Below are 27,357 nucleotides of genomic sequence, written 5' to 3'. Positions count from 1 at the left end.
TTCATATGGGGGCATTCACCCAGTACTCAATATTCAGCACCATGGCTAGGTCCCAGGGAGGCTGCCCTAATGTTCTGCTGAAATGGCTCTTGGAAACTTGGGGAACTCATGGTGAAAACTAAGTAATGTAGAAATGGCAAAACCAGCGAAGCTGATTATGGAAGAAAGGATCAAATGTTTTCCACCCATTCAGGATTAAATGCAGTGGGAATTGTATCTAGTGGCAAAATCTATGAAAGGAAATTTTTGACATGGAACTTACCAGCAGCAAATAACTGTGTTCCTAGAAAGGAAAAAAACAAATGGAAATGACCCTAAGATGGTACCAGCTTACTGCTTGTAAACAGTTCCCAGGCTGTAGTATGGAAAGCAAACCAAAAAATATCCCAGTAGTCTTTCTGAGTTAAGGAGACAGAGATCTGAAATAGGAGAGGCTGAGGGAGCAAGATTTGTGGGGCAGAGTACTGAAGAAAAGGGAACTGAATGGTAATAAAGCTCTGATATCTGCAAAGGAACCCCTGAATCTCAGGACCCTATCTTCACACAGGAAATAAACTCAGTAAAGACTGAGCCAAACTACTTCAGAACACATAGGATGGGCAGGGGATATAAAAAAAAAATCTATGTAGGTCTTACACTGCATGTCTGCCAGATTAATATTATCAGAATGAGGATTATAAGTTGAAGCTGTGTATTATAATTACTAGAACAGTCCCTATTCATTCACTGTGAAGATTCTGGCCTCCCACATTTTTATTATTTTTTCCTTAGTCTATCGCCCTAATTGCTGGCACACTTCACAGCTTTATGCAGACATTAAAAAACAAGGTAGGCGTTAAGGTCATTCTGCCATGTTTATGCTTGAGTGGAGGTGGTTCAACTCTCTGCTTTCTCAGCAAAAGGTTCTTCCTCTGGCAGGACCATAATTTTTCATTGCCTTTAAATTTCTTAACAATAGTTAATCTACTGAAGTATTACCTTAGCAAGACGTGGAAAGCTATTTCTCTTTCAGAAGTACATTTTATTGCTCAAATGTATCCAGTATATTTTATAGTAGACAATCAATAGACTTGAATGTTATTTCCTTTCTTTTAAGCAATAACAGCCTGTTAACATTAAAGCCTTTTATTTTCTTGGAATTTATTTGAAATTGATCTATCTCATCTACTGAAAAAATTAAACATAAATTTCATTAGAAATTTCATTGGCTATGTTATTCATAATTATTTTAAACCACTGTTATCTTAATACAACAGAGCTTTTAAAAGCCATGTTTATGTTTTTCCACTTTTGCAAAGGTAGCCCTTATTATGGCACAGGATTTAAGAGCACAAATTCTACAGTCAGAATTCCTGGTTCACGTCTTCACTCTGTCACTCACCCGTTATTCTAAATAACTGTGCCTAGTGTTTCTCATCCAAACAAACAAATAAAAAATTGTATCTAACTTAAAAAGTCATTTGAAGATTATGCTTTGTAATACAAACAAAGGGCTTAGAATTTGCATACATATTTTAAAACAATAAATATTACCTTTATATGTCATATCTATACAAAGTCTAGCAATCACAGATAAAGAAAAAATGCCTTTATTCTTACCACATGGAGATAATAACTGCCAATATTTATTCCTTTAGATTGTTTTGTTATTATTGAAATATTGACTATTTCAATAATACTTATACATAAATGCAAAATTTAAATGCTTATACATATTATTGAGGGGGACACTCTTCTAGCCAGAAATATGTAAACATTCAGCATTATTTTCTTAGAAATTAACAGAAGTAAAATTTATGAGCATGACTAAGATTTTTGGACATGTTTTAAAATACATTCAAAAGTGTTATAATAATTCAAAGTCTCATTAAGGTGTATCCATTACTTTTAACACATTGCCAACATTTGCATTAGTATTTTAAAAAGATCAAACTACGTATTTAACTCAAGGGTGTAGAAAACTAAAATAATAATTATAATTGGAATATAGATAGTATATTTGGAAAATATATGGTTTAGATGTTACATCTGCTGGTAATCAAAAAGTAAACTGTTGTTGTGTAAAAAGTAGCCTTGTTCTTAGTTAATAAACTTGAAATATTTAGAAATAAAGGGCTTTGATGTACACAATTTACCCTTAAATTGTTCAGAAAATACATTTAAATAGATGATAAAAGTTTAGGTAGAAAGAAATAAAAAATTGATAGCAAATGGTAGAGCAAATGGAGTAAAATGCATTACCAATAGTGATTCTCTATGCAAGGTGTAGGGGCATTCCTTGCATTATTTGTATTCTTGCAAACTCTACAAATTTCTCATTATTTCCAAATAACAAGTTAAAAATGATCATCATTTATAAATTACAAGGAAACAGTGAAGAAAACCAGCACATATGTTATTTTTTAAAAAGACTACAAATAAAGAACAATGTGAGTCATAACAACACAACAATAAAATGCATAAATCAACACTAGCTAACATAAATAGTTTTAGAAATAAAAACACATAAGTAATAAAATAGAAATTCAAGTGAAAATAACTACAAATAAGTAAGTGATATACAGAATTGAAACAGATTTTATTATCAACCTGCGGGGTCTTGTGAAAATCTCTGTGAGATGGATAATTGTCTAAAAAATTGTAAATCATCCAGTGGTTGAGTCAAAGAGGGAGGGAAAATTTGGATAGACTGATTTTTATTGAAGAAATTGTGCTTTTGAAGAGCTGATTTTTAAAGTTCCAGATATTTTAAAGTTGAATTTATTCAAATCTTTAAGAGAGAGAGAGAATTTAGATGCATTGAGTTGTATAAAGAATAAACTATAAAAACATGTTTTAACAAAGCCATCAAACAAAGATAATACCTAACAAAGATATAGTTGTGTTAATTTACTAGGGCTACTATTACAAAATCCCACAGACTGGGTGGCTTAAACAACAGAAACTTTTTTTTTTTTGAAACGGAGTTTAGCTCTGTTGCCAGACTGAAGTGCAGTGGCGCAACCTTGGCTCACTGCAACCTCCGCCTCCTGGATTCAAGTGATTCTCCTGCCTCAGCCTCCCGAGTAGCTGACACTACAGGCGTGCAGCACTATGCCTGACTAACTTTTGTATTTTTAGTAGAGACAGGGTTTCACCGTGTTGGCCAGGATGATCTCGATCTCTTAACCTCATGATTCGCCTGCCTCAGCCTCCCAAAGTGCTGGGATTAGAGGTGTGAGTCACCGCGCCCAGCCAACAGAAGCTCATTTTCTTACTTTCCTGGCAGCTGGAAGTCCATGATCAAGGTGCTAGCAGAGTTGGTTTCCTCTAAAACCTCCCAGACACCCTTTGGCTCCCTCTTCACAGGGTAGCGCCTCTATGCATCTGTGCCGCTTGTGTCTCTTCAGCTTCTTCTAAGGACACAAGTCATATTGGGGAGGATGCCACCCTCAGGGCCTCATTTTAATTCAGTCACCTCTTTAAAGATCTTGTTTCCACATACAGTTGCATTCTGAGGTACTACAATTAGGACTTGAACATATGAATTTGCAAGACACACAACTGAACCCATAACAACCATGAAGTGAAAATTATGGAACAATATCAGATGTGATTATACTTGTGAATATCTTAACTGTTAGTAAGTAAAAACCAGTAGCAGCTTTAATGAGCAATACACTACGGTGTCTTATTTCCTGCTGCACTCTTATTCTTAGTATCTGGTTCCTTGATGCCAAAACACATGTGTATTGAATGAGATCTTTTTGTACATAACATACACATGAACACACACAATTTCTGGAGGGAATCTGTGAAGGTGTGTCAAGGTCATCCAAATGTAGTAAGTGACTAGCCATGGAGAATAAGCATAAACTCTATGTGTCCTTTGAAACTTATCTCAATTAAAAGTGTAAGATTTTTGGCTGGGCATGGTGTTTCACACCTGTAATCCCTGTGCTTTAGGAGGCTGAGGTGGGTGGATTGCTGGATTCTAGGAGTTCAAGAACAGCCTGGGAAACATGGTGAGGGCCCAACTCTACTAAAAATACAAAAAAATAGCGGGGCATGATGGCACATGCCTGTAGTCCCAGCTACTCGGGAGGCTGAGTTGGGAGGATCACTTGAGCCCAGGAGGTCAAGGTTGTGGTGGGCCAAGATCGTGCCACTGCACTCCAGCCTGGGTCACAGGTACTTCGGCCCAAGACCCTGTCTCAAAAAAGAAAAAAAAAAAGTATAAGATCTTTGTGTCTGTCTGTATGTGTGTGTATGTTATGTATATTTGTAGGTTACATACATGTGGTATTTTCCTACCTTTAAGTGGTACTACTAAGCTATTTATAAAATCCTTTAAAGAGAACTAAGAGTTGAACTACCATTCAATCCGGCAATTTCATTACTGGGTATGTACTTTCTGGTATATTCTACCAAAAAACACATGTGCCTGTATTTTCATCACAGGGCTATTCACAATAGCAAAGACGTGGAATCAAGCCAAGTACCCATCAATTCTGGATTGGATAAAGAAAATGTGGTAAATATACAACATGGCATGCCATATATCCATAAAAAACAAGAAAATCATGTCCTTTGGAGCAACGTGGATGTAGGTAGAGGTCATTATTCTAAGTGAATTAATGAGAAAACAAAACCAAATACAGCGTTCTCACTTTTAATTGGGAGCTAAAGATTGAGTACACATGGGCATATAGATGAACACAATAGATGCTGGAGAATACAAGATAGGGAGAGAGGGAGTGGGGCAAGAGGTGAAAAACCACGTATCGAGTACTATGCTCGCTGCCTGCGAGAAGGATTCATTCATACGCTAAACCTCAGCATCACACAATATGCCTTTGTAGCAAATTGCCTGTGTACCTCCTGAACCTGTAATAAAAGTTAAAAAAAACATAAAAAATAAACCATTCTCAAGGATTTACCATTAGAATCATGTCATTTAAAATAATATGTTATAAAGCTATTAGGTTTGTAACGTATTATAAACACATTGCACAACATATATAAATATTGTAGGTGTTTCCACTTGATTTTTAGCATATGCATAGGCTGTCTCTACAAATACAGTCATGTGCTGCGTAATGACATTTTGGTCAATGACAGACTGTGTATTTTACAGTGGTCCCAAAAAGACTAAAATAAGGCTGGAAATTTCCTATTGCCTAGTGACATCATCGCTGTCCTAATGTCATCATGCAACGCGTTACTCATGCATTGGGGATGAGGCTCATATAAACAAAGCTACTGCACTGCCAGTTGTATAAAATTATAGTGCATGCCATTGTGCACATTACATAATACTTGATAAAAAGTGACCATGTCACTACTATATGTATCTAATATACCATACTTTTTTCACTATTTTAGAGTGTACTCCTTCTATTTATACAAAAGTTAACTGTAAAATAGCATCAGATGAATTTTTCAGGAGGTATTCCAGAAGAATGCATTGTTATCACAGGAGATGACAGCTCTGTGCATGTTGTTGCCCCTGGAGACCTTCCAGTGGGTCGAGATGTGGTGGTAAAAGATGGTGATGTGGATGATCCTGACCCTGTGGAGGCCTAGGCTAATATATGTATTTGTGTCTTAGTTTTTAACAAAAAATTTAAAAGGTAAAAAATTAAAATAAAAAATCGTATTCCATGGTGTATATGCACCGCATTTTCTTTATCCAGTCTATCACTGATGGGCATTTAGGTTGATTCCATGTCTTTGTTATTCCAAGATCATGTCCTTTGCAGGGACGTGGATGGAGTTGGAGGCCATTATCCTTACCAAAGTCATGCGGACACAGAAAACCAAATACTGCATGTTCGTGCTTATAACTGGGAGCTAAATGATGAGAACACATGGACACAGAGAGGCGAATGACACACACTGAGGCCTAACGGAGGGTGGAGGTTGGGAGGAGGGAGAGACTTTCTCTTCCAATTTTCCAAACAGATTTGCCAATAAAGCTCTTTTTTCTACTATTTAGCTACCCTGGTGGTCTTTTGGATGACAACGTTTATTTAAATACACATTATATATATCCCCTCATTATTTCCTGCTTTACAGGGCAATGATAGATAAAAGAATAAAAACCTTTCTGGAGTGTTTTTAAAATAGTGTTTTATTTATATAGGTTACATAGTAATCCCAAACTGTAACAATATGAAAGATGAGAGAAGTATTTTATAACTTATTTATACAACCTATATAACTTTTATTAACTTGTATACTTTCTATTCTCTATATCTTTAAGATAGAATTTGTAATTAGTTTAATTCATATTTTACTATTTCTTATTCTCTGTTTACATGTTTCTAAAACTACTTTTATTTGCTCAAATCCTGGGAAAGAAGGCAAAAATCTGAATGAAATGGGAAGCTTCATCTATGACTATTTTATATTATTTGTAAGTTTCTTGAAATGTATCATAGAAATACTTATTAAATGACAACTTCAAACGAAATGGGTAAACACGACACAAGTTAACCAAGTCATAATTGCTCTCAGCCTTTTCAAATAAAATTATTTGGCAAATATAGTGAGGTATTCTAAGACATTCAGAGAACTATATATATTTCTAATGTACATGATGTGGTTTGGCTCTGTCCCCACCCAAAATCTCATCTTGAATTATCATCTGAATTGCAATCCCGCTGTATTGGGGGAGGGACTTCATGGGAGGTGATTTAATCATGGGGGCAATTCCCTCGTGCCATTCTTATGACAGCGAGTGAGCTCTCAGGAGATCTGATGGTTTTATAAGGGGCTTTTCCACCCTTCGCTCTGCTCTTCTCTCTCCTGCCACCATGTGAAGAAGGATGTGTTTGCTTCTCCTTCTGCCATAATCGTAAGCTTCCTGAGGCCTCCGCAGCCGTGTGGAACTGTGAGTCAATTAAACCTCTTTCCTTTATAAATTATCTAGTCAAAGAAGGACCCTCCCCTAGAGCTCAGACGGGCAGCAGCCCTGCCAACAACTTGATTTCAGACTCTAGCCTCCAGGACTAGAGAGAGTAAGTTTCTGTGGTTTTACGACTCCCAGTCTGTGGTACTTGGTTATAGAGCCTGAGCAAACTAACAAGGAGAGAGTGTGTGGAGAAGCTTCCTGAAGGCTGTGTACTTCTCATGCTGCCTGGAACACGGTGGTACTCAGTAAGGAAGTGTGGATTAATAGACTAGGTGACACGTACATAAGGCACTGATAACAGACGTGCGAGAGGAAATAAAGTGCAAACTGATGCCGTAAAAAAAAGAAAGAAAGAAAGAAATTATCTAGTCTCAGGCACTTCTTTATAGCAGTGTGGGAAAGGACTGATATAGTACATTAGCTACTATATATGTTGAAACACAGTTTGTTAAAGAAAGAACAGGGACTTTCGATATAGGAGAGAAAACTGAAATAAAAAATTGAGATTTTCTACCTTTAGAATGTAATCAATTTTGTAATTATTGTTGAGCTTCAGTTTGTTTCTGTACAGTGTGCTGTAGTATCTACCTCATTACATTCTTATAAAGATGAAATAAATAAATTAAAGGCAATCAGAAGAGGGCCAGGCACACACTTAAATTCTCTCTCTCTCTCTATATATATATGTGTGTGTGTGTGTGTGTGTGTGTGTATATTTGTTTATTTACTGCCGTTATTATCACCCATAAAATTTTTTAAATACCTACCAGGTAACTATCATGAAAATAAAAGAAAATGCCTATAAAACCATTCTTGAGTACGTCATAAAATCCTACATAATAAGCCTATTTTTATGTACTGTAAGAGTCAGAAGTATTACACTAAAGAGCATCACAAGCTAAAAAATCTGATTTTTTTTTCAATCTAAGATTTTACCTTCTTTCTTTGTTCTTTAACAACACTGTTTCTTGTATTAATGCTGTTAAAGACTTTCATCATAGGACATTCCAAAATATCCATTCAACAAGCAAAAATTTGTTGACATATCCATTGACTGTATGGTTTTACTTGTTTTATAACTACCCATTTATTTATTCATATATTAATTCTTTCAACATCTGTTTATTGAGCTAGTAATTTATTCTACATACTGTGAGGAGCTAGAGATACCAGAAGAAATGAAAAGTAAATGTCCTTGTCTTTGTGCATTTTATATTCCACAAAATATAGTATCTTTATCTCTATCCAGTAATTAAAGAAGTTTAGTGACAAATCACCAGGAACGTTACTTTGAATAAAAGAGTAAGAAATGGCCTTTCTGGAGCAAGTGAAATTCTAAATAAATTGAACAAGATGATTGAGACATAGTCCCAGTCTATGGTCTGGTGGGCAAGAAAGGTGTCTTATAATAATAATTTAATAATGATGAATTATTCTTACTGGTATAATTACTGTGACAGTATGTTAAATGGAAAGTTTTGAATGCAGTGCCATAATATGATAAATATCAGATACCAAATCAGTTGTGAGATGGATCAAAGTGCAGCTTTCAAGGAAATATCTATTAATGAGTTTCATAATCCCTTAAACCTCTCATACACTTCAAGAGTGGCAAAAAGTTGTTTTAACTTTAAGAGGATGATCGTAGGAAGAGGAATTTTATAAATATTATGGGAATTCTACCTAAAAACTTCAGAGAAACTACCAAAAACTGGGCTTTGGAAGATAAGTAATTATTTTTTGGTAGGCAGGGGCAAGAGGTGGGAGTGGAGAGAAAGGGCATTTCAAGAAATAATAAGTTATGTGAACTCAGACATAAATAAGAATTGGTACTTTGCAGCAATGTGATCGGGTATAATGTCCAGGGTATCAGAGGCTGAGACCTGAAGTGATGGCTGGAGTCAGGTTCTAAAGAGTACAGTGATCTTGAGGCAATTTTATCTATAGGTATGGGAAACCATTAACAGTCATGGAAGTAACAGGAAATTCGAGATATTTGTAGCATATCCCTAGAGCATGGCATTTAATGTCTAAAGCAATGTCCACAAGAGCTTCAATAGTCTCTGTAAATTAAACATACTGGAAACTTCCATCCTAACTTTTTGTTTTTCATTCATATTTGTCTCGGACTACCTTTAGGGATTTGGATCAGGCACTGTAGGCTTCTTCAAGGAACTTGAAGAATAAATCTGTAGTCTACTAAAACACTAGACTCCAATAAAGATGCTTAAACAGCCTTTGCGGTGGTCAATATTTCATTGCACGTTGCCTTTTATTTAAAGCCTTGGAATCATCTACACAGTTCCCATTTAAATTATAGTAACAGTAAGCTATGCATGATCAAAGCACAACCTTTAGTTCAACTAAATGAAGTCACAAGTAGTACTTCAGCTCCTTCTCTGCAAAACAATGATCACAGAAAAAAATACAAATGAAATAATTGGATACTTGAGATCTCATCGCTGACTGCATATGTCAGCAGGGACCATACTTTCTAAAATTTGTGTTCAGAATACACCATTACCCTTTTTCAATAAGAGATTTTTTGTCCTTTAGTAAAAATTATGTGGAAAGTAAAACTATCAATTAAATGCACCTATAATTGCTCAAACTTAAAAGGATGACTTATATCTTTTCATATTTTATTTTTTACTTGTTACATGCATTCAGATATTTTGTAGATGAAAGCATAATTTATTTATTCATAAATCTTGCCCCATATTGAACATTTAGGCTAGATCACAATTCTTTATTACAGAAATGCTACAATGTATATGTACTCATTATTCACTCTTTTAACAAATATTCATTGAACACCCATGCACACAAGCACTGTTATACATGATGATAACACAAGTATCCCAACTTCATGAAGCTTAAATTCTAAAGGTCAAAGAACATCAATGAAGAAAGAAATAAGTAGAAATCTCCCTTCTGCCCTTTACGCAAGGCGGCTACTCTACTGACTTTTATCATTAGAGACTAGTACTGTCTATTGTAGAACTTTATATAAATGGAATCATACAACATGCACACTTTTGTGTTTGGCTTGTTTCATTCAGCCTAATATTACCTATATTTATATATATTATTGTATATTAGTAGTCTTTTTCTATTTATTTTTGAGTGGTATTCTATTTCGTAAATACATCACGTTTATCGATTCACTTGTAAAGGCTATTTGACATTTTCCAATTTGGGTATTACAAATAAAACTATAAATAATCTTGTACAAGGGGTGTGTGTATGTGTGTGCACGCACACACACGCGAATATTTAATTTCTTTTGGGTAAATAACAAGGGAGGAAAGTTTTGGGTCAGAGAGTAGGTATTGACTTTATGAGAACTGCCAAACAGTTTTGCAAAGTGTTACATAATTTTACATTCCCATTAGCAAAGTATGAGATTTCTTTTGCTTCATATTTAGTGTTGTTAGCCTTTTTAAATTTTAGCCATTATAGTAATTATGGAGTTGTTTCTCACTATTTTATATTTATTTATTTATTATTTTTTTTGAGACAGAGTCTCCCTCTGTCGCCCAGGCTGGAGTGCAGTGGCGCGATCTCCAGTCACTGCAAGCTCCGCCTCCCGGGTTCCCGCCATTCTCCTGCCTCCGCCTCCTGAGTAGCTGGGACCACAGGCGCCCGCCACCACGCCCGGTTAATTTTTGTATTTTTAGTAGAGATGGGGTTTCACCGTGTTAGCCAGAATGGTCTCGATCTCCTGACCTCGTGATCTGCCCGCCTCGGCCTCCCAAAGTGCTGGGATTACAGGCATGAGCCACCGCGCCCAGCCGTTTCTCACTATTTTAATTTGTTTATCCCTGATGAACAAATGTTATTGGGAAATTGAGCGATTTTATGTGTTTATTGGCCATTTCTACATCTTTATCTGAGAGGTATTGTTTCATGACTTCTGCCTGCTTTTTATAGAGTTGTTTTACTTTTTATTATCGAGTTCTGTTATTTTTATATTCTGAATAGTAGTAGTTTTTCAGATATGTCCATAGAAGATATTTCCTTTCATTCTGTGACTTCTCTATTCATTTTCTTATTACTATCTTCATATGAGCAGAAAATTTAAATTGTATGAAGTCCAGATTGCTACTTTTCTCTTCCCATGGTTAATATTTTCTTTGTCCTTTCTGAGAAATCTTAGATTAGCCCAAGGTCTCGAGGACATACTTCTATATTTCTCCTAGAAGTCTTATAATTTTTATTTTTAAAGATGTAGAAATATGAATCCTTCTCAAAATAATTTTCTGGATTATCTTCGATTAGGGTCACTTATTATTTTCTCTCATACAGATACCCAGTTGTTCCAGCTCCATTAACTGAATGTTGTCCTTCTTTTCCTTAATGTTGTCCTTGCATCATTGCATAAAATCAGCTTACCATAAAGGTATGGGTGAATTTCTCGGTTTTAGTCTGTGTATTTGACTTAATGTTACATCTAGCCATACTACACTGCCTTAGTTACTGTAGCTTTATGACAATTCTTGAAAAATGTCCACCCTCATTTCCTTGTCATTTGGCCCTCTCCATAGGGCAGCTCATAGTATAGCAGCTTGCTGCTTCAAAGGCAGTAACAGAATTTTTTAGCAAGATAGACATTATAGCGAACTGATGTAAGTTAATCACATGCATGTAACCAAGTATATGCTGTCTTCTATGCTGTAGTCTACTGGTCAGCAGCAAGCCACAGGTCCTAGCCACATTTAAAGAGAGGAAGGTAATAAAAGGTGGGAATACCAGCAACCTGGGTTTGTGAGAACTACCTTGGAGTCTCCACCGCACAGTGATAATCACAAAAAACACAGATTTCAAAAATTATAATACAATCAAACATTGATGACAAACAAAAATATCCTTTCAAAATGAGGGAAATGCTCAAAACCTTATGTAAAGTAAAAAAAAATATATATATATAAATTCCCACTAAATAATTCTGTATTCCATGTAAAAAATACTTTGAAAGTGAGTATCAAAATATTATCAGGTTTTCCTGTATAGTGGCTATTTTTTACTTGCTTACTTTGTAATATTTTTCTGATTTTCTAATTAATACATAAGATATTAATTATTTACTTATATACAATTATATTTGTGCACTTTCAAGAAACATGAATATAAATTTTATAAACAAAAAAATGCTCAGACTGTCTTCTTCTCACTATATACTTTTTCTTCCCTTTGTGGATGGCAGAAGATTTACTGAAATCCTGAAACTTAGGAGTCAGCAAGTTTTTCATTTGTGTTTGTCAAATGTCAAGAAAAGCTGAGGACTTCCAAGAAACTCAGTGACTCCTGACAACTCTCTGCCATTGCAGTAAAATCTCAGCAGGACTGAAATAAACCACTCGGGGACAGACATCTGACTTCCACAGCAATTAAAATCATTGAATACAGAACCAAAATGTCTTTATATGTAAAACTCCATCCAGACCCAAGAAAACTTCTGACTCATTAGTAGTTTAAGGTACATCATGTGGATGCATTTGAAACACCATTCTTTGAAGTCTTCCCCACTTAACATGTATCTAAAAGCCATACATACGTTCACTAGATATATTCTTAGTTATCAGCTTTAAAGGAAATAAAAGCATATAGAACACAATAGTTACATCTCCAAAATAAAGAAACTTGTAAGATGTGTAAAAGTTAAGAATTCATTTTCACTAACAATTATTCTCAAACTTAAGTGAGGATAGTGAGGACATGGAAATTACAGAGCTAGTATCATGATGCTATAAAATACTGATATATTTAATAACCCAAAAGAGACTGATTAGGCTTCTATATTTAAAACATATTTAAGTTGCTTAGAAATTTTAAGTCAATCAAATTCACATACAATCATATGCATTATAAAATACAAATTTAAATCTTTGGAATTTACTCATCAGGCATTTCCAATTGCTCTTTGAAATGTTCTTATACATGTATTTTGTTGTTTACTAGATAGCAAAGTTTAAAAATGTATAAGTAAAAATATTAGAACTTGTGAAACCCTGTTTGTACACCCACACACACTTTTATATGTGTGTGTATATACATATACATATGGCAAAATACATTGCTAGAAGAAAGGAAGTGAAGTCACATAGATTCTCAGTATCCATTCAGATTCAAAAATTCTAGCAATCTAAATATGGGATTAAGGAATGCTAAAATTTTAAATCTCATATTAGCACTACATACTGTTTTAACAAGCAATCAACTAAGCAAAGCAAAGGCATTTTCTTTTCTGTGAGAGCAAATCAGTGGGCAGATCAGGATCGATCTCTCCCTCTTTCTCTTTCTCTCTCTGTGTGTGTGTGTGTGTGTGTGTGCGTGCGTGTGCGTATTTGTGTGTATGTGTTTCTCTCTCTGTCTTAGTTCCTTTGGGCTGCTATAACACAATGCCATAGACTGGGTGGGTTATTAACAATAGAAATCTATTTCTCAGTTCTGGAGGCTGAGAAGTCCACGATCAAGGCCTCAGATTTTGTGTCTAGTGAGGTCCTATTTCTTCATTCCTAGATGATGTTTACTTGCGGGGCTTTCACATGGTGGATGTATGAAAAAGCTCCTTTGGGCCTCTCTTAGAAAGGCATTAATCCCATTCATCAGGCTCTAACTTCTGGACCTAATCACTTTTGAGAGGCCCCGTTTCCTAATACCATCACCTCGGATTATGATTTCAATATATGAATTTCAGTGGGACACAAACATTTAAGAACATACTGGCCTCCTTCTTCCTTTTTCTACCCCTCCCATACCATGCCCATCCTTCCAAATTTGTTAGTAGTTGTCATTTATAGTTTATTTTTTTCTTCATCCATTTTCCTTAGACTGAATAAATCTTCATGGGTTTCTCTTTTATGCTAACAAAAATTGGAAATATTGAATGGAGGTAACATACATCTCATCCAACTTTTCTGATCACAGAGAAGGAATCACCAAGCAGAGCAGATATGTTGGGGCTTAATAACATTCACAGTCCTTATGGTGTAAAGCCTCAGTTTGAAAACCTACATTCTATTAGGCTCAATGTATCTTTTAGGCTCAATCTATTATGCTTGCCAGTTGCCACAGTTCAGTGCACTAAACTTAGGACTGAAAATGTGCGTTTTGGATACGTGGGGTAAGAAAGTTTTTGCTCATAGAAATCTGTTTATTTAGAGCTGAATGCAAGGAACTGATAATTTTCTCCTCAGAGGTTCTTATTACATAGTGTCATAGGAGAATGTCAGAAAACTGGTGATAAGAAAAAATACTATCTGACTTCTCAGGAAATACATTACAGTAAATTCCCAACAAGAAAAACTTGCATTAATCCGTGTGATAAGGAGTGTTAGAATTATTGCTCCTTTCTACTAAGTGGCCTTTTCCGTGTGTTTGACCTGAAATATAGGACCTTAAATGCCATTTGGGGAGAAAGGTAAGTTTGTGATTTTCTACTTTTACTTTTTAACCAATTTATTTTATTTAATGATCTCTTGATATGTTCAACTACAGCAATTTTAATACCTTACCTAAAATTCTGATTAAACTGAGTAAATTCATAACTTTAAAACTGCCTCGTTTTGATTATAACCAGTAAATATTTTTCATTTTTATTGTTACGTTGTAAAAGATGTATCAAAAATGATAACTCATAAATATTTTTAAAGTTTATAAATAATTTTTGAGTTATTATATCTGTAGAAAAGCAGTACAAATTCCTGATATGCATATGCCACAAAGACACGCTTAGAAATTACTATTACCTCTATTTCACACATGTTGTTTTTAAGCATACTTAGAGTGAGTAGAAAATTACTGGATTTTAATACCTGACTGATATTAGCTATTGTCTGTGATTTCCCATACACTTTGCTGGGTTATTATATGTCACATTTAATCACTAAAGCAGCCTCCATGAGGGTTGTTTCATATCATTATAAAGTGAGTAATTGGAAAGCTAAAAAGGCCACAGAGTTAGCAAATGGTAGACATGGCATTCTAAACTACGTGTGTCTGACTTCAAGATACGAGACTAAAATTTTCAGATTTTATGTCCTCTATTCAGAATCTGTTCACATTTCTTTTTCCTTTTTTTTTTTTTTTTTTTTTTTTTTAGACATGGGGTCTTGCTTATTGCTCAGCCTGGGGTGTAGTGGCACAATCGTCACTCACTGAAGGATCAACCCAACCCCTGGGCTCAAGCGATCCTCCCACCTCAGTCTCCCAGTAGCTCAGACCACAGGCACACACCATCAAGCTCAGTTAATATTTTATAATATTTGTAGAGATGAGACCTCACACTCACACGTTGCCCAGGGTGATCTTGAACTCCTGGACTCAAGTGACCATTCTCCCTTGGCCTCCCAAAGTGCTGGGATTGCAGATGTGAGCCACCGTGGCTTCCTCTTCATTTCTTAAACAGAATATTTTGACTGAGTGAAGCCTTATGTACACTAATAAAGTGTACTTTTAAGCTTCTACACTGTGCTTGTAAGTTAGGCTTTGCTAACTAAAATATGAAACATTCCATATGAATCTGAAATATGAAAACTGAAAAATGCCACACTTTGGCAAACTACTTACAGTCACATATATTGTGACTGTTTGACAGATTATTTATCAAGCTATCATATTAAAATTTTATATTGAGGTACTATATATTATGCAATGATTAAATATACTGATAACAGAAACAGTGAAAAGCTATCCTGTTAGCCTGGTGATATGGTTTGGTTGTGTCCCTACCCAAATCTCATCTTGCTTTGTAGTTCCCATCAATTTCGTTAATTGGCAGATATGGGGACAGTCATAGTTAGATCTAAAATCGGAACTATCTAAAATTGCCATTTTGATCATACTCTTACCTTTGGAAAGGTAAGTACTCCACACAGTTTGGGTTTCTTTTTGGAGTTTAGTTTCCTCTTCTCAGTTTCTACTACACTTGCCCTAGCTCAGACCTGATTGTTTCTTTTCTCATTGATTTCACTCTACTGTTTGTTAATTCGTCTCCAAGTTTCCAACCTTTCTCTCCCCAAAGTCTCCTCCACATCTATATTGTTCAGCCCTTGTCACAGTAAGGCTATGTAACACATAACCCAAAACACAACGGTTGAAACGATAATCATTTATTTTCACTGATCTGTAGATTACTTGAGGCCATTCATATCACTTTTCCTATGAAACCTTTCTTCCTAACCCCCACAACTTGACAACCACCAGCTCTCCACAAATGCCCCCGTATATCTCGAGCACATTTTTTCACAGCATATATTTATCCAAAAATGTTTATTAAATACCTACTGAAATAGACTTTTGGAATAAATTGATAAACAGAATAAAGATTGTTACTTGTCACTCTACTGAATTTTCTGTCTCTCTTCTGCAGTTACACTAAAATCTCCTTGAGATTAATGAATTATCTCTGTATCTACAGGGCTTAGCAGAGTGCTTGGTGTATATTCGGTGCTCAGTGATTGAATGAACAAATCAATGAATAGATGAATGATTAAGCTAATGTGCTGTGGGGTACTAAACTTTTGTGGCTGAGTCCCTTTGGATAGTGTCTCTGACCTGCCTAAGCTATAATGTACTAGTGCATTGAACAGAGGAATGAATCGTTTATTAACCATTTATTCTATGTGAAAAGAAATTGTTTTCAGTAATAATCATGCCAGAAAAAAGTAAAATCAATTAGTAAAATACATATTATATAGAGAATAAAAGAATAAAACTAATGAATTAAGAGTTAAATTACACTAATAGACCAGGTGCAGTGACTGACACCTGTAATCCCAGCACTTTGGGAGGCCAAGAAAGGAGGACTGCTTGAGCTCAGGAGTTTGAGACCAGTGTAAAGAGCAAAGCAAAACTCTGTCTCTACAAAAAGAAAAAAAAAAATTAAAGTTTTCCAGGCACAGTGGCACAGACCTGTAGTCTCAGCTATTCAAGAGTCTGAGGAAAGGAGCCCATGGGTTCCAAATTACGATGAGCTATGATTACACCACTGCAGTCCAGCCCAGGTGACTGAGAGAGACCCTGTCTCTTAAAATATAAATATATTTTATTAAATATATTTGAGAGAATATTAAATATTCTCTTTATATATATATATTCTTCAAAAGGAAGAAAATATGTATTAGTCTGTCACAATAATAAACACAATACAGTTTCTGCTTTCTTGTTCTTTGGTTTTCAAACAAGTAGTTAATACTTTTACAAAGAATTTTTTTCTATGTAACACGTTTACATTCAGTGAAGTATTTCAATATACATGAAAATTTGTACTTAGCGAACATGTCTCACAGTTTGCATGTTATATGATTGTAAATTTTAAACATATGTATAAACGCTACCTTGGTTTTACTATGATTTTTAAAATTTTTTATAGGCCTTGCCTTCATTGGTACACCTGGAGTGGAGAATTCTCACCATCTCTGCTGTCTTGTTACATCACTCTGTTTACATAGGCATGAAAATATAGATTATCATAGACAAATATGTGTGTGTGTCTGTCCTACTACAGTCAGAGCACAAAGAAATGATAAAGATCTTCTAGAATAATGGGTCAAAGTTAACCTCTAAAAAGATAATTCATCAAAAAACCTACAAAATAGAAAGAAGATGGCCCTTCAATGAAGTAGTATATTTTGAAGGACAAACTGTGAAGCCTTCATGAGAATAACCATGCCCTGTTGCATAGAGACCAGCTTAGTCAATTCTATCAGACTCCTCTCTTTATAATTTTAAAATATTTAATTGAAAGATAAGAGTTACATACATTTAAGGTTTGTGATGTGATAAGTGGATATACATATATATTATATGATTATCACAATCAAATTTACTGACACATCCGTCATCACCCATGCTGTACTGCATGAGCTTATTTGAGGGTTATTGGCAGAGGAGGAAGCTGACTAATCATTTTTTAATCATTTATTAAATGTGGTCACAATACCTTGGTAAAATTTTCAGTAGAATAGAAGAAAGGAATTTGTCACCCTGCCTAACTTATTGGGCACATTCATTTTAAGACTTTTGATTGACTTTTAAACTATTAGTTGGACCACCATACCAAAATGGAGTGAACGAATCGAATGAACAATGCTGGCTTCCATTTATTGACTATCTTATTTATGATTATTTTTTCCTTGAGGTCCTTTCCTTCACCCTTGAGATCCTGAGTCCCAGAGATGAATGTGACATAATCCCTACTAGCAAAAGTGTAGCAACAGAAAGACCTGTTCATGTCACTTGCCTTCCCAGGATAAGTTTTCTGTAAAATGTCACTTCCCTTATTGAATACAGGGCACTATTCTTGTTCATTGAAAAAGGAACTAAGTTTTAATTGTAGTAGGTTTCTGAGAAGAGAAGATATCTGTATCAAGAACAAGGACAATAAAACTGGACAAAATATGCATGTGTGTAGGATCTGCAGTGGATGGGGGCATGAACCAAGGGCATGAATTTCAGACAATAAGCAGCATTTGAAAAATAAGAAAGGTAAGAGAGACTATGGCTTACTCTGAACAAGGTGTTCACTGAGGCTGTGTAGTGAAGGTGATCTGAAAATGGAGGAAACAAAGCTGGAGTGATAGATAGGAAGCTGATTATGCAAGGGCTTATGGGGTTTTATACCAAGACTTGGGTTTTATACTAAGGTTGTTGGAAAGCAATGAGTGTTTTAGCCAGAAATGATATGATGAGATGTTTTTGTTCCCAGCTAGGTGCATTACTAAATGTCAACCATTTGACATTCTGGTTTTTAAATGAGCAAAGATTGATAATGAATGGCATAAATCAGTCATGAAGAGCCTGGCTCATCTCTGGGATTGCAGAGGGAATAACGTTATGTTTCTGATTATATTCCCTGATGCCATACCTGTCTCTGACAGCTCTGTAGCTCTGAAGTTGCATATTTCAAAATCATTCAGTCACTGCAAAATTTTCTGCATGGAAATCACTAAGATCCAGGTGTTTACTACAATGATTTGTGAGAAAGTTTAACATCAAATTTAACTTAACTGTGCAATGTCTTGATCACCTTACTTACCGTTTTTCCGATTAAAGCATTGGTGATCACAGCTGTGTGAACAAATTTTTAAAACAACTTTTTTGTTAAAGAAATTTACTTGAGGGCTGAGTGTGATGGCTTGTGGCTGTCATTCTAGCATTTTTGGAGGCTGAGGCAGGAGCATGATTTGAGCCCAGAAGTTCAAGACCAGCCTGGGAAACAGAAGGAGGCACTATCTCTACAAAAACAACAAAAGCAAAATACTCTCCATAACTTTACTTGAAGATCCTTGTTGAGTTGGTCAACCTTATTGAGAGCTTACAATAGGACTGGTTAGCAGAGGTTCGTAGAAATTGTACTTGTTTACAAAAATACATTAAGAAAGAGATGAGGTGTGAAGAGTTTCCTTTTCATATATTATTAATAAATTCTGCATCCTTCACATTTTACCATCAAGTGAAATGACCTTGGATCCAGTATCCTCAGGCATCAGCCCTCTTCCAGCTCTTTCGAATACAATTTTTCTAGGTCCCACAGCTCCTTGCAATGTAATTTCCTTCTTTGTAAGTAGGCTTATCAGAAGCCCGGTCAGATTATGTTGTAACTTAATCATTGTTATAGATCTAGTAGCCAGAAGAGGATCATGATGATGTCATGTGTTGAGTCACATTGTAGTGGCCTTTTCAACATCTTCATCAAATGGGTGAGTTTTAACCCCCTAACAGGAGGGTGTAGGCCAGATCAAGAGGATTTAGAGGGATGTCAGTTTTCAATGATTTCAAGTTTATCCACCCAGTTTTTCTTTTTTTCTTTTTTTTTGAAACGGAGTCTCACTCTGTCGCCCAGGCTGGAGTGCAGTGGTGTGATCTCGGCTCACTGCAATTTCCATCTCCCAGGTTCAAGAAATTCTCCTGCCTCAGCCTTCTGAGTAGCTGGGATTATAGGTATCCACCACCATGCCCATTTAATTTTTGTATTTTTAGTAGAGACAGGGTTTCACTATATTGGCCAGGCTTGTCTCGAACTCCTGACCTCAGATGATCCGCCTGCCTTGGCCTCCCAAAGTGCTGGGATTACAGGAGTGAGTCACCGCTCCTGGCCTCAACCCAGTTTTGCTAATTTAACATCTCAAATTCATCTCTTCCCAACTAGGACCCTAAACTTGGCATTGCACAAGACAGTACCCAACCTTCTCTGGAACTCTCTGCTACTCATATAATTAGCCTGTCCCTCGTCATTAGCATTTCTTGCTCTCTTACATCACATATAGCTTTGTCTATATTCTGCTAAAGAGGTCCTTTGACTTTCCCACTTTGCCTTTAACTATTAAATATGCTTTCAGTTTTGTCTTGTCTTTTTTAAGTGCGTTAATAGGACTCAGTAATTGCCATCAAATTCCATTTTCCTTATGATCAGTACTTAGCCCTAATCTCTCAAATCCCTGAGACATTGCTCTAGCCAGTGTGTCCTCATTCATCACTGGTATTAACTAACAATTGCAGTGCTACAAGGTACCAGGGATTGTCAATGCTTCTCCTACCAGCAGTTAAGGGATCCTCAATGCCAGTGAGAAATTAGCTCTAAAATATTATTTTTGACACTGTTTCCTCAGATAAATTCTGGAACCAACTACTGTAGGTTCGGTTTCCTGGGAAACAGACTCATTTTGAAATTGTTATAATGGACGTTTGTTTATTGTTAACCAGCAAAGAACTAGGATTAATCAGATATAAGTTGAACTGTGATGCATTTGCAGTGCAGACTGTAGCTGATCCCAGAGGAACCCTGGAGCTGTGACCGACCTTGAAAACTATCCCATTTTAAACAAGTGGCTGTTACTGTGTACTACCCCCTGCCCTCCACTACCATGAACTCGTCAGTGTTTTCAGTATGTCCTCAGGAAAGGATCTTGATCTTGGGTGAGGTGGTATCTTGGGGAGAAGACAATTCCCAGAGAGGGCTTTAGCTGACAGCTGTTATGTAGTCAACATTCCCAGAAGCTGGGAGAATGAGTGTCTCCATTTTAAAATAGAGAATTAGGTGGTTCACTTTAGCATTCTTTCTCTGAAACTTTCTCAGAATTTTGTCCACTTTGTTCGGTGTGATTTTTGCTTTGACAATCTGTGAAATGTTCTAATTGTTCTCATAATTTCATATGGCTTATCTATATCTTCCTCTTCTTTTTATTTTTGTAAAATTCAAAGTAATTAAATTATCTTTGTTTGAGTCATTAATTTAATCTAATTTAGTTGTACTAATTTCCATTTTAAATGAATAGCAATATTAATGAGTTTATGGAATGGATTCAAACACTAATAGATTGTAACACAATTTTAATACAAACTTCTTGAATTCTTTGTAAGTTTAAATCATGAATCATTCTATTCATCAAGTCATACCTGTGGAATTTTTATACTAACACAGAAAATCAGCAGATTGCTTTATATTCTTTTATTTAGATATTTATATCCAGATTTTTATCCAAAAAATTAGAAATAAATATAACTAAAACTTAATCCTAGAAAGAACAGCATTAATATACAAAACTCTAGATTTTCAGGGTTGACTAGACTAGAGATGGAAACAATTAAAATTATGGGATTTTAATTTTGAAAGAACATGATCTGGGGAGGGAATGCATCAGGATAAATAACTAACACCTGTGGGGCTTAATACCTCGGTAATGGGTTGCTAGGTGAAACAAACCACCATGGCACACGTTTACTTATGTAGCACGCCTGTGTGTCCTACACATGTATCCCAGAACATAAAATTAAATTCAATTAAAAAGAAAAAGAAAGAACATAAAAAATCTGGTTAATGGCTATCTTCACTTTGCACATAAAAAAGATGAAATTAAGATCATCTGATTATGATTGACCCAGTATCTGCCAATTAAGGAAATTGATGGGAACAAAACTGTGACTCTGAAGCCTATAATCATTGTACCAAACTATTTTAATAATTTTTTTTTCCCCAAACACATCTTATGAAGCAGCTTTAATAAAATTAATACAAATTTACATGCTTTCTAAAACTTCAAACCAAGTTAGGACCAGCAGAAACATTCAAATACAATGTGATTATTGTCACTGTTCATTCTCTGGAAAGATCACTATCATTCTCAGGGCAGTTTCAATAAACACAATGGATTCATCCACCCATATCCCTATTGTCTTTCTTAGACAGACATCTGGAAGCTCACTACCTGGGTCCTATCTCTTTAATCCCTCCTCTTTAATCAATTATTGACATTACGTGGGAATGGTTATTGGTTTCTCCTGTCTTGTGTGTGGATTTCACACTATTGGGCACTCACTATGTTCAAAGCACTCTACTAAGTGTTGCATGGAAACAAGTGAATTAGATACAGATCCAGCCCTCATGGACCTGTCCATCTCACAGGGCAAATGGTATTTATGCAGATAATTATAGAAGTAATTATTTAGCCATAATTCTAATAAGATTTATAACATAAGAGTCCAAAGTAAAACCAGAGCTTGCAATTTAAGGGTGAACAATATCTTAGTAAGTAGTGAAAAAAGTACTAAGAGGGAGTGGCATTTGAAAGACTTAAAAGTTGTCAGGAGTGTAGAGGAATCATGCAGGAGAAGCCCACAGAAAACCTGGGGTTCAAGGTCCTTCAGAAGGGAGATGGTTTTTGATGCGCCAAATTAAGAAGTCAACAAAACCAGGCTTGACCAGTGTGAGTTAGGGAGGTGTGCTGAGTGAAAGTAGTCAGAAGGAGGAAAAAGATTAAGTAGTTTTGAGTGCCTAAAAGGTATTGGATTTGATATAAGAGAAGTCGAAGGCTTTAGTTGAGAGTAATGTGTGAATTGTTGGGCTGGAGAAGGCATGATCAGACTTTTTTCTTCCTTTTAACACTTTTGTTTCCACCTATGTTACAGATTAGATCTGAGGAGAAGCAAAAGGGAAGGAGATTTTGATTATGGGAAAATTGTAGTGCTCTAAATAAGGCATAATTTTTGCTTTTAAATTATTAAAGTATTATGTTATGGAAATTAGAGAAGAAATTCACTCTAAGAACTCACTATTTTGGCTTTTTTATCCAAAATTTTTTTGGCCACATATCTTTATAATTTTTACATTTTCATAAGTTTATCGTACTTACTACACTTATTTACTTGAGTCAATTAAATTGTCGTAAGTATTTTATAATGTGAGTAAATAAATGCCACAACTATTATTTTGATTTCTCTATAATCTTGGAATTATACCACTCTAGGCACATATACTTACTGCTTACTGAACGTTTCTACTTAGATATATAAAAGACCTTTCAAAACAACTGTATTCAAAACTAAACTCTTGATTCCTTCCCTCACTCCAAAGCCATTTTTTCCATGTTTTCCCATCTCAGAAAATACTAAGTCCATCCCACTCTTCGTTCAAACTAAGTATCTTGTGGTTATCATCTAGAATCTGATCATTTCTCACCATCAATACCGCTACTACCTATATGTCCTGCTTGACTGGTTTATTGCAGTAATCTCCTTAATAGTCTTCCCTTGAAGGTGGATGAATAAATAGGACAATTATTTACTGACAAAAAACTACTATGTAACATTCTTCTCTTTGCTCTCTCAGACACACTACCTATGGCAAGGGTCTAACCAATTTGCTCATCATACATAGAAATTTAGTATCAGGAATAAGACTGAAAAGAGTACTCTATTTCTTATTTCTACTATTGTGTTCTTTGAGCTTTATCATCTTCACAATTTAAAATAAAACAAAGAAAAGCTTAGATACATTACTAGTGACACCTAGGCACAGCAATATGAAATGAGGCCATTATCTAGTGCTTATTTTTCAACCTAATGGAAGTCAAGACAATGAAGAGTTACTAATTCCCTGTGTAACTCTTCTTTCTCATCTGGCTGCACTATTCAGTTGAGTTAGGTGACCTATTAGGTCTTTGCCATTTATTATAACTTTCTGTGATTTACAATAATTCTCAACTGCATTTGGTCCATTTTAAATTTTTGGTCCATGTTAAATTTTAAAAAAAATTTAAACTTTTAAATTTTTGATTAATATAGGCCAAATAATGTGGCGTTGAAATTAGTGGAATGACATTGAAATTTTATTAAATGCTTCTAGACTTCAAAAGGCTTTTGTTTTGTTTTGTTTTTTTTGTTTGTTTGTTTGTTTTACTATGAAATAGATTTATTTAGGATCTAGGAGAATGTTGTGAAGAAATGAATTTTTTTCATAATATTGCCAGCAAAGGAGAGTTCTATTTATCTCTTCCATCTTAATTCTACCCAATTTCAGATGCCCATCATCAACTAAACCTTGAATTGAATGGTGACATCTAAATTATCAACGTTAATTTTTTATGGGAAGATAGATTTTAATGGATCATATATTTTTAAGCTAAGGATCATAAATTAAGAACAGAGATTTTAAGTCTGCCAGTTCTTAGCTGTTTGCTATACAAGCATAGTCTTAGTAAAACTTTGTAATGTCTAACTCATGTTTATTTGCTGAGAACCTATATCCTAACGTGTTCTGTGAATTCAATAGACACTATATGTAATATGTAAATTGCATCATGCAGTGGAATTGCTCAATTCATGGAAATTACTAACAGTATTTGTATTAGGAGGTAAATAAAATCAAAGCTTTCCTGAAGAAAAAATTGAAAAGGTTTTTTGCTGTGAGTCAAAAAATTATAATGGATTCAATAGTGAGTTTGTCCTTTTCTCTATATTTTTCCTTTTCTGTTTACATTGCATAATTTCACTCTTGGAGCCACCTCACTTATTCAGCGGCCTTCTGACTCAAAGGTAGACTTCAACATCTAGCCAAGTGCCCGGTATGCGATAGGTGACAAAGACATGTTTTTAAATGAAAAATTTCAAACCATACACCATGTACTCCTTTCAAAGTGTTTCTCTTTAAGTCATTTCACTGGATTCGAATCCTACTAACCCTACTTTCCTATTATGCTTTCTATATTTCCTTAGGGATGTAGGATTTTTCTTGTCAGTCACTTTGCAAGCCAGGGACCCTTGATCGATAATGCCTTGCCCTGGCCTTGCTCTGCCACGCTGCATGTCCCAGCTTGCTTGTGTTATAGCTTGTACCCACGTTCAGCGGTTCCTGAGCTTTTGCACCCTGTCCAAGAAGAATGAGGATATGCTGGACATTGAAGGGTGAGGAGAGTGGAGAAGAATTTTACTGAGCGACGGAACAGCTCTCAGCAGACAGGGAATGTAGAGGGTGGTTCCCCTAACTGAAGGTGGATAAGTCCCCTGTGTGGCTGGGTTCAGGGCCTTTTATGGACTCAGAATGGGGAGTGCATACTGATTGGTTTGTGAGTATGCAAAAAAGATTAAAGCAAAGATACCATTCAAAGGTGGGCATGACAGTGTAGAAAAACCAATTAGGAAAGGGTAGCTATATGTAAAATAAGTGAAGGATGGAGACCCATCAGAGGAAAGTGCTCCAAACGGAAGAAGGTTCTCAATCCCATCCAAGGACTTAACCTGTAGCATTGCTTTCAGGCTTTAAACTGTCTTTGGCTTGACAGTGGGGTCTCACAGGGGACCCGCCTCTATCTACCTAGATATTTGGCTGCCGCCTACTGCTCTCATTACTTCCTTTCTTACTTACATCCACACTTTCTTTCTATTTAAATTCCTCTATGTTTCTTAATGCAAACGATGATGGAATGCATAGTAGTGACTTTCCTAGACCATGAAACCAAAGGGTCCTTCAAATGAAAGTCCTATCAATTTCAAGTCAAGTGAGTTATTCAACAATTTTGTGTTACAGTTTCCTCACCAACAAATGAGGATAATCATTATGCCTTTATCATGAGTATGTTTTGTGGAGTAAATATATATAAATTAATTTTTTCAAACAAACAAGCTTACATAAAACTAGCACTCAAAAATTATAGCTATTTCTGTTATTGAATTACACCATTGTAATATTTTATCTCCCTGATTCTTAGTCTTCTTGAAAGATTCAATCCCAGTAGCAATGTATTCATTCTTTCCTTCAGAACATATTTACTTATATTTACTTATTACTACTTATAGTGCTGTAATGAGCACTGTATCTACAGAATTGAATAGTTCATGATTCCTCATACTTAAAGGCTTCACAGTCTTAGGCAAGGGTAAATTTATTGGAGAGAAATGATAATTCAATATCATAACCACTTCCTTAAAAACAAAAACCAACAAACAATACAAGAAACTTTAATGACAAATCTACAAAATAATTGCAAAACTAGCATACCAATTTACATAATTGCAGATTTTATAAGGAGTGGAATTATATTTATCATGTTTTTAAAGTTTGTGTATTTTTCTATAATAAGCTCAATTTCATTTATCACCAGCAATAAATTATCCAAATGATTCTTCATAGAATTCTGCAAACCAATTTTCCTCCCTTTTCACCCTCTCCCTTGTTACTCTACACATAAGACATCCATTCCTATGATTTTCAGATATTTCTCTCCACCTTAAACGATTCCCATGTCCCTTCTTTTTCTCTCTTCAAAACCCAGGTCAATATTTTTTAATCATCCTCAAAATAATGTCAGTTTGTTCCTTTTCACCCACATAGCCACTGTGTATTCTGAGACATTATGTAACATTATGAATAATCCTTTTGTTCATGTGTTTAGCCCAATCAGATTGTGAGATCCTACAAGTCAGAAACATTGTACCCTGCAATTTTATTTGCCTGCTAGCCCTGCTTCCCATTCTCCACCATAGAGCCTAGCATAATGAGCAGTCCACAACTATTTGTAGATGAAAAATAAAAAAAAGTAATTTACAAAACGGACAAATGAATGAAAAGAGTAGTCACTGTGTTTCAATTTTTTCCTATAAAATGCTAGTACCACACAAAATCCCATAACAGCAAGTGAGTGGGGAGACGGAGTACAGGAAGAAATGTTAGATAATTTTCGAAAGCACATTGTGTTGCATTCCTGCCGTTTATATTTATGATGAACCTGAGCAAGCTAAAGGCTCTGAGAAATACTCAGTTCAAGGACCTAGCATTTTCTTTCTTTATTGGATTATTGACTCTCCTTCAATAATATACATTTAATTATGCATTAAAGGTAATGTATAATTCAGGTATAATTACTGCAAAATGTAATGTATAATTAATATTTAATTAAATGTATTCATTTAATATACACTAATAGAACCACATTTGAGAAACATGAGTATAGTCCTTTAAAATATTCTTTATTTGATTTATTTTGATAATGGGTACATAGTAATAGAATTAAAAAATTATTTAAAATAATGTCTTTTAATAAATTAGAAAGACACATATGGACAATTATATATATATTAAGCTATATATGCTTATGTAGATATATACACATACGTACGTTATGCATGTATATATTTTATATATATACACACACGCACAATTTTTTTTTTTTTTTTTTTTTTTTTTT

This window comes from Mandrillus leucophaeus, unplaced genomic scaffold (assembly GCF_000951045.1).
Source record: "Mandrillus leucophaeus isolate KB7577 unplaced genomic scaffold, Mleu.le_1.0 Scaffold72, whole genome shotgun sequence".
NCBI lineage: Eukaryota > Metazoa > Chordata > Mammalia > Primates > Cercopithecidae > Mandrillus > Mandrillus leucophaeus.
This window is presented reverse-complemented; position numbering follows the sequence as displayed.